Here is an 8,376-nt window from a genome sequence, read left to right as displayed (position 1 = left end):
ACATGGCGGAGCGGGGAGGCTGGCGGGAGGCGGGAGGCAGTGGCGCTGGCCTGCGGCGAGTTTGGGCTGGCTGTGGGGCGGGGCAGGGCGGAGCGGAGCCGGGTGGCGGGGCGGGGCCGGGCGGCGGGTCCTGGTTTCCTCCCTCAGCGCCATTTTGTGGCAGAGAGACCCACAAATAAAGGGGAGTGCTGGGGTTGCGGCGGGACTAGGAGCGCGGCGGGGCAGGCGGCAGAGCTGTCCGGCTGCGTGGGGGCCCGGGGGGCCCGGGCGGCAGGGCAGGCAGCGCGGCCTCGGCCTATGCGACTGGCGGTGCCGGCGCGGCTTCTGCCTGAAGAGGTAGGTGCGGGCCGGCTGGCGGGAGCGGCCGCGGGGGACCTCCGGGGCTGAGGGTTGGGGCGCAGCCGCCCCCGGCCGGTAAGGGGCTGGCAGGGCCCGAAAGGCCACTAGGGCCCAGTGCGGCACCGGTCTCGTTACCGCTCTACCTTCCCGCCAGCGGGGAACACTTCCGCCGCGTCGAGGCCATTTTATCTCCGTCCTCCGTCCCCAGGGCCCGGGGTGAGAGGGTGCTCCGGTGGCCGGAGAGACCGGCCACTCACGGAGGCCGGAGGATGCCCTCCCCGGGCTGAGCGGCGGCGCTCGTTTTTTCCTCGCCTCGGTGTCGCTCCCTCCACCTCCCTTGGGCCTCTCCCGAGTTCAGCAAGGAAGAAAAGAAACGTTCGTTCCCTACATTTCATGTCACGCAGTAAGATGTTACTGCGGCTACGTTCCCTTGTAGACTTCCATTTTTAAATGAGTGCATGCATTCTGAGGAAAGAAACTGAATTATTTGCAGATTTTTGTGAAATCCAAGTCTTACCTTGGATCCCTGTGAGACAGTTACTACATTATTTTTTTAACCTTTTTTCATAAGTCAGTGTACACGTAGTGGAAAAGGCCAAGTTCTTGTTTTGATAAGGAAGTCACTTGGTTGGTTGATCCCAAAGGACTAGCTTAACATTATCAAGGACTAGCATAACTGATTATGTAAAAAAAAAAAAAAAAAAAAAAAAACTGTTTAGTCTGGTAGGGAAATACTTCGATTAGTATGTTACTGTTAGAAGTTGTATTTGTGCCTATTTTATCTAGTTTTAGTTAATTCCATTGTTTCGGAAGATAAGTGAACGTCATAGATCCATCACAAGGTCTCGTTTTTTGGATTTTAAAATTTTGACCATTAAGTTTTCTACGATAAACATGTTGTGGTCATTTAAAACCGTAATTTAAAATTATGAGCGAAAAATCTTTTCAAGGTGGATACATTTTAATTCATTCGAGTAGCATCTGATTAGGCAAGTTCGCAGGTTGGCTTGTGATAAGGTCGAGGTTACATTTTACGGGTTTGGGTAGGTGTGTTTCTTACAGTGCTTTTAGGTCTTAAGGTATCTTAAGCAGACACATAGTTTAAAAGTTCAGTATTTTTAGGACTTTTTCAGTGGCAGAATTTGTCCAAGCTACCAGAATGTCTAACTCCTAAAGGATAAAGGTAATAATAATAGTGTGTCCCAGGCACAGCTTATTTTTACATGGCTCTTTTATGTGTAGCTTTTCCAATTCAACGTTGAGTCATGTTTGCTGGAAATATTTTTGTGTATTGTTTGTCAGAAATAAGCTGCTAGAGATGAAACAGAAAATGTGTAAAAGCCCTGTGATGTGGAGATGAGCATTGTCACAATTTGTACAGTAGAGTAAAGCGTTCAAGGTCTCTTATGGTCTTGTATGTAGTATTGAATCTTTTGAATATATTGTTTAGCAGTTTAGATCATTATATATTTGTTTCTTGCTTGTCAAAATTGTGTTAGTAGGTCCTTCAGCAAAACAAGACTGAAGATAGTGTTTTTAATTTTTTTAGTTGTCTCCAACTTTCTGCCTCTAAATATTTTGTTTCTTGTAGTTACTAAGCTTAACACAGAAAAACTTTTCAGTGTCTCCACGATAGTGTACTTCATTGTGTATAACAGGGTGTTCTATCTAATTAGAATATAGTGATATAAATATTTTCTGCCTTTGAAGATACAGTTAGTAGAATTTAATCTTTTCTAAGTGCACATTGAAGTTGCCTTTTATGTTCATATTATGTTCGTATTTTGTTTGAAAAATCTATTTGTAGCATTTTCATTGTGCTGAAAGCATTAATATTTGCAGCACTTTGTGAGGCAGGCAAAATTATCTTTTTGCTGACTTGAAACTGCAAGAGTTGAAAGACTTGCTTGGAATCACACATGGCAGATAGAGGGTAAGGAAAAGATGGCCTTTCAGTTCCTCATCAGTACCTTGCTACTACAGTGTCTGAAGATTGGTTTCTTACATTCAGCTGTGATTTGTTTCACCAAGGTACCGTGTCTTCTTACTGAAGTTGTGTTGGCTGGCTCTTGCCTCCTTTCATAGGGAACTGAGTTACCTAACTTTATGATGCTGAGAGCCAGGAAGGTACTGGGATCTGGGATGCTAGGCACTTAACTAGTCAAGACTGAACTCCATACTAACCTGTTTTTCTATGTTAAGGCATCAAGAGTAGGTGGTTGTCCTGATATTCTGAGACATATTATCTCTGAAATATCTACATAAATAACTGAAACCTTTACGTAATTTTAAAACTAGTCAATCATGTTGCCACCTTTTTGGGGGTCACCAAATTTGAGACCCTTACCCCAATTTATTAATAGTTGTTTTAATCACCTAATAGCTAATCACCTAATGACTCACAGTCATTTTCATCCTGGAAAATGGGAACTAACTTTGACTTTGAAAAGTGCTGTTATTCAATGTGTGACTCATAAGAACTGAGCATATTTTATTATTTTCCTTCAGGATTCAACTTTAATTGACTCCAAATGATGTTATGGTCATTCTGTTTTTCTGATGCGACAATAGATTGTTCTGAAAACCTGGAATATTCATTGTCTTTATGAATCTAGAATTGACTTTAAATGGTAATTGTGTTTGTCATTTGCACTAAAAAAAGAAAAAAAAAATTGCCCTGGGGAATACCAAACTTCTCAGTACATTCTTGCGGTGTGAAAGTCAAAATTGCCAGTTAGGTTCTATTTTGACCAAATAGTTCAATGTCGTTAGATAGTTGTAAATTTTGAACCTGTTCTAGTTTGATTTTGCCAGATGGTTCCTTTAACTTTGTGGCATATCATGGTGGACTTTCAAGGAAAGATTTACTTTTCATCAGATTAAAGTTGAGAAAGGATTTTCTTTCAAAATGCTGAGGCTCTGAATTTCCCAAGTTGGATACCTCAAACAGCTAGAGTGATCTTAAAAGTGACTCTGAGAATTGACTTAGGAAGCGTACACATTTATCCAAAACTTGTATTTACTCCTGACTTACATTACAAATACAGAATTTTATTTTTAAAAAAAATTTCAGTAAAAATCTCCATTTAATTAAAATCTACTCGATGTCAAACTTTTTAAAAAGAATGTAAGCCAACGTCGAGTTCAAGAGCAGCCTGGCCAACATAGTGAAATGCTGTCTCTACTTTAAAAAAAAAAAAAAAAAAAAATTAGCTGGGCATGGTGGCACACGCCTCTAGTCGCAGCTCCTCAGGAGGCTGAGGCAGTAGAGTCGCTTGAATCCAGGAGATGGAGGTTGCAGTGAGCCAAGGTTATGCCCCTGCACTCCCTCTTGGGCAACAGAGAGAGACTCTGTCTCAAAACAAAAAAAAAAGAAAAATTTTAGTAACTGTTGGCTGGGCATGGTGGCTCACAACTGTAATTCCAGCACTTTTGGAGGCCCAAAGAGGAGGATCACTGGAGCCTAGGAGTTCAAGACCAGCCTGGGCAACATAGCAAGACCTCATCTCTACTAACAAGAAAAAAAAAAATTAGCTGGGCATGGTGGTGCACGCCTGTGATCCCAGCTACACAGGAGGCTGAGGCAAGAGGATCAGTTGAGCCCAAGAGATAGAGGCTGCAGTGACCCATGATCAAGTCACTGCACTCCAGCCTGGGCGACAGTGAGACTCTGTCTCAAAAAAGAGAGAGAGAGAAAATTTAAGTAACTTCTGTGTAGAATTCTAAATATTGGAGATGCCAAGAATTCCGCAGTAAGTGTTAGAAACAGGAGGACAGTATGACTATTATCCACAACCTGTGAATTATCTCTTCAGGTGTTTCAAGAAACACTGAGTCTGTGTATTTGATGGGGAGAAGGAAACTAATAATTAAATGCCCATTTTGTTCCAGTTACCATGCTAAAGATTAATATCTGTCTTCAGAAATAGCACAGTATTTGGACCCTGGTTGCAGTAATTCTCTTTGAGGTGGGGAAACTGAGGTGCAGAGATTTTGCTGCTTTTGTATTTGCAAAGTTGATAGCCTTTTTTAGAATACCAAGGTTATCAGAACTGTCTTCATGTGTTTCTCAGTCCTTTTAATGCCCTTTAAAAACAGATTATCATCTCGTTGCTAAGCTTGCAGTTAATTTTATTTTGATGGAATAATAATATGGATACCTGTCTTTAAGAAGAGGGTAAGAGGCCGGGCGCGGTGGCTCAAGCCTGTAATCCCAGCACTTTGGGAGGCCACACAAGGTCAGGAGATCGAGACCATCCTGGTGAACACAGTGAAACCCCGTCTCTACTAAAAATACAAAATCTAGCCGGGCGAGGTGGCGGGCGCCTGTAGTCCCAGCTACTTGGGAGGCTGAGGCAGGAGAATGGCGGGAACCCAGGAGGCGGAGCTTGCAGTGAGCTGAGATCCGGCCACTGCACTCCAGCCTGGGAGACAGAGCAAGACTCCGCCTCAAAAAAAAAAAAAAAAAAAAAAAAAGAAGAGGGTAAGCAAGTCAACTTTATGAAGAAGCAAGTAAACTTTAAGAAGAGAGTAAGCAAGTAACTTTATGATGCTGAAGCCAGGAAGGTAGTGGGATCCGGGAAGTATCAGGTTGTAGAAACATACACAGACAATCCTTGCCAAAATCCTGGCATAGGAATTTGAGCCCTGGTGTATGAAAAGTCTGCCCTTTGCATACTCAGGTTTCGCATCCCATGAATGCTGTATTTTTGATCCGAGTACTGTATTTTTTATCTGAGTTTGATTGAAAAAAATCCGCATATAAGTGGACCCATGCAGCTAAAACTTGGGTTGTTCAAGGGCCAACTATAATAACTTTCATAAACTGGAATTTATATTGAATAGCATCAATGATACTTCAGTATTACAACTAAAATTGTACATACTGAGTAGGTAGGATGCCAAGTAACTAGATAAAAGGTATACCACCTAGCCTTAGTGATAAATACAGCTGTTTTCAAACTCACTCTCTTACCACAGTACCTGTTATGTGAAGTTCCTGGTTGGTTCTCAAAATTTTGTGTTTGCATATACATAGATACAGATACTGATGTACTGGTTAAATATGTACAGCTAAAATAGCTAAAATTGTCTTTTAAGATTTTTTAAATTAAAAATATTGGCCGGGTGTGGTGGCTTACACATGTAATCCCAACACTTCGGGAGGCCAAGGCAGGCGGATCACCTGAGGTCAGGAGTTCGAGACCAGCCTGGTCAACATGGTGAAACTAAAAATACAAAAATTAGCTGAAAGTGGTGGTGGGCCCCTGTAATCTCAGCTACTCAGGAGGCTGAGGCAGGAGAATCGCTTGAACCCAGACTGCGGAGGTTGCAGTGAGCCGAGATCGCACCATTTGCACTCCAGCCTGGGCAGCAAAGACTCCGGGGTGGGTGGGTGTGTATGTATGCGTGTGTGTGTGTATAAAATTAATATTTCACTCTAGAAAAATGGGAAATTACAAGGAAATGCCGTTTTTGATATCTGAGTTCTAAGACTTTGCAGTCTAATGGAGTGGATGCACGTGTCATGCTAAAATAGAAGTAGTTAGACATGTGGAGTTAAATATGGTGATGGTTTCTCAAATGATTAAAATGACTGCCACCAGGTTAAGGTAGTTACAAAGCGGCTTTCTATAATAGCAGCAGAGATTATAAACTGGGCAACAAGGGTCATAAAGTAGGCAGGAACAAATTTAAAAAAGAAAGTATATACATTTTATTCATAGTAATATGGTTTATGTCTTCATAGGACAGAGTGACTTGCTCAGTGAAATAGACTTTTTACAGTTAGCTCAGAAACAAATAATATACTGAGGTTTTTATCAGTTTACTATATCCCTTAAGAAAGATTAAAGAGGGAAGGCAGAGTGCAGTGGCTCACGCCTGTAATGCCAGCACTTTGGGAGGCCGAGGCAGTTGGATTGCTTGAGCCCAGGAGTTCGATACCAGCCTGGGCAGCATGGTGAAATCCCGTCTCTAACAAAAAGTACAAAAATTAGCTGAGTGTGGTGGCACATGCCTGTAGTCCCAGGTACTCAGGAGACTGAGGCCAGGAGAATCACTTGAGCCTGGGAGGTCAAGATTGCAGTGAGCCATGATCGCACCACTGCACTCTGGTCTGGGTGACAGAGCAAGACTCTGTCTCAGGAAAAAAAAAAAAAGCCTGGCACAGTGGCTCACGCCTTTAGTCCCAGCACTTTGGGAGGCTGAGGTGGGCAGATCACCTGAGGTGGGGATTTCAGGACCAACCTGACCAACATGGAGAAACCCTGTCTCTACTAAAAATACAAAAAAATTTAGCTGCATGTGGTGGCACATGCCTGTAATCCCAGCTACTTGGGAGGCTGAAGCAGGAGAATCGCTTGAACCCAGGAGGTGGAGGTTGCGGTGAGCCAAGATTGCGCCATTGCACTCCAGCCTGGGCAACAAGAGTGAAACTCCATCTCCAAAAAAAAAAAAAGATTAAAGAGAGAAAGAAGCATGCCAGTAACCTAGATCAATTTATGATTTTTCCTCTGAATTCTGCTTTCTTCAACACAATTTACTTAATCTGAAAACCAGGATTTAATAACAGTATGATTAGAATGTTTCATTTATAAAGTAGAGTTGAGATTGTACATAGTATAAAAAATGCTGTTGAAAGGTTATCTCCTTTTGAGGAACCTCAAAATCAAGTGGGAGAAATCAAGTAGTTTTGGTGTTTGTGTGTTTTGTTTGTTTTAATGAGAGACAGGGTCTTACCACATTGCCCAGGCTCGTTTCAAACTCCTAGGCTCAAGCAGCTCTCCTGCCCCAGCCTCCCAAAGTGTTGGGATTACAAGTGTGAGCCACCACACCAGCCTCAAGTAGCTTTCGAGATGGTGCCACAGCACTCCAGCCTGCCAACAGAGTGAGACTCCATCTCAAAAAAAAAAAAAAATTCAGTTTACCATACCAAGCTTTTGGTCAAATTTCTAGTAGTTTAGAATTTATAGTAAGTATGGGTAAGTAAAATAAACCACAAATACTGTAAAGTAAGGGAACATTCGTGACTGTGCTTTTAGAAATAATACCTAGGGCTGGACATGATCCTTGCACGTGTAGTCCTAGCTACTTGGGAGGCTGAGGTGAGAAGATGACTTAAGAGTTCAAGACTATCCTGGGCACTATGGTGGGTCCCTATCTCTTAAGAAAGAAAGAATAAGAATAACTAGTATAAGAACTAATTTCTTAATTTGTATAAATTATTAATATGCCAATTGCAATTTAGATGCTTTTTCAAAAGATCACTGGTACTCAGAACCTGATTCAATTTTTTAATCCTCAGAATTTTTATATAAAGATTTTATGTTCGTCAGGTTAGCTCTTCATGTTGTATACTTTTTTTTTCCGACCTTGTATTTTAACATGATGCTTAAGGTACGTTTGTTACACATTTTTTCCTTTGTCTTTTTTTATTGTATGGATTTGTAGTTTAATAAATAACAGCTGCTATTAGCATTCATTCTAAAAAAATAGCATAATAAAGTGTTCTCTACTTGAATTCATTAACCTATCTTTGAAACAGGGTTAAGTGAATTTTGTATAATAAAGAAGCTAATTTTGAGATGCAAAATATTTGGCATAAAATTAAATACCGTAGGAATATTTTTATTAAGGTGTGACATACACGACATACACGTGTAGATGAATTTTTGTTGTTTGTTTGAGATAGAGTCTCTGTTGCCCAGGCTGGAATGCAGTGGCGTGCCATCTCAGCTCACTGCAACTTCCACCTCCTGGGTTCAGGCAATTCTCCTGCCTCAGTCTCCCTAGTAGCTGGGATTATAGGCGTGTGCCACTACTCCCGGCTAATTTTTTTGTTTTTAGTAGAGACCGGGTTTCACCATGTTGGCCAGGCTTGTCTTGAACCCCTTACCTCAAGTGATCCACCCGCCAGCCTCCCAAAATGCTGGGATTACAGGCGTGAGCCATCACACCTAGCATATACATATATTTCAAAATATAGGCCGGGTGCGGTGGCTCATGCTTGTAATCCCAGCACTTTGGGAGGCCAAG

At 42.0% G+C, this 8,376-nt stretch overlaps 1 protein-coding gene across 5 annotated transcripts in view; it reads left to right on the top strand.

Annotated features, from left to right (window-relative positions):
- The window catches only part of WTAP (WT1 associated protein), a 30,603-nt gene that overhangs the window by 356 nt on the left and 21,871 nt on the right, over positions 1–8,376 (top strand). For 2 of the 5 annotated variants that reach the window (XM_010368499.2, XM_030928507.1), the window contains exon 1: positions 93–336. The exons of the other annotated variants lie outside the window; for them this stretch is intronic. The gene's annotated coding sequence lies outside the window, so the exon portion shown is untranslated. Of the gene's footprint in view, positions 1–92; positions 337–8,376 lie in introns of those variants that run through there. 5 annotated transcript variants of the gene reach the window in all.

The sequence above is a fragment of the Rhinopithecus roxellana genome, chromosome 4, assembly GCF_007565055.1.
Source record: "Rhinopithecus roxellana isolate Shanxi Qingling chromosome 4, ASM756505v1, whole genome shotgun sequence".
In the NCBI taxonomy this organism is placed as follows: Eukaryota; Metazoa; Chordata; class Mammalia; order Primates; family Cercopithecidae; genus Rhinopithecus; species Rhinopithecus roxellana.
This window is presented reverse-complemented; position numbering and strand designations above follow the sequence as displayed.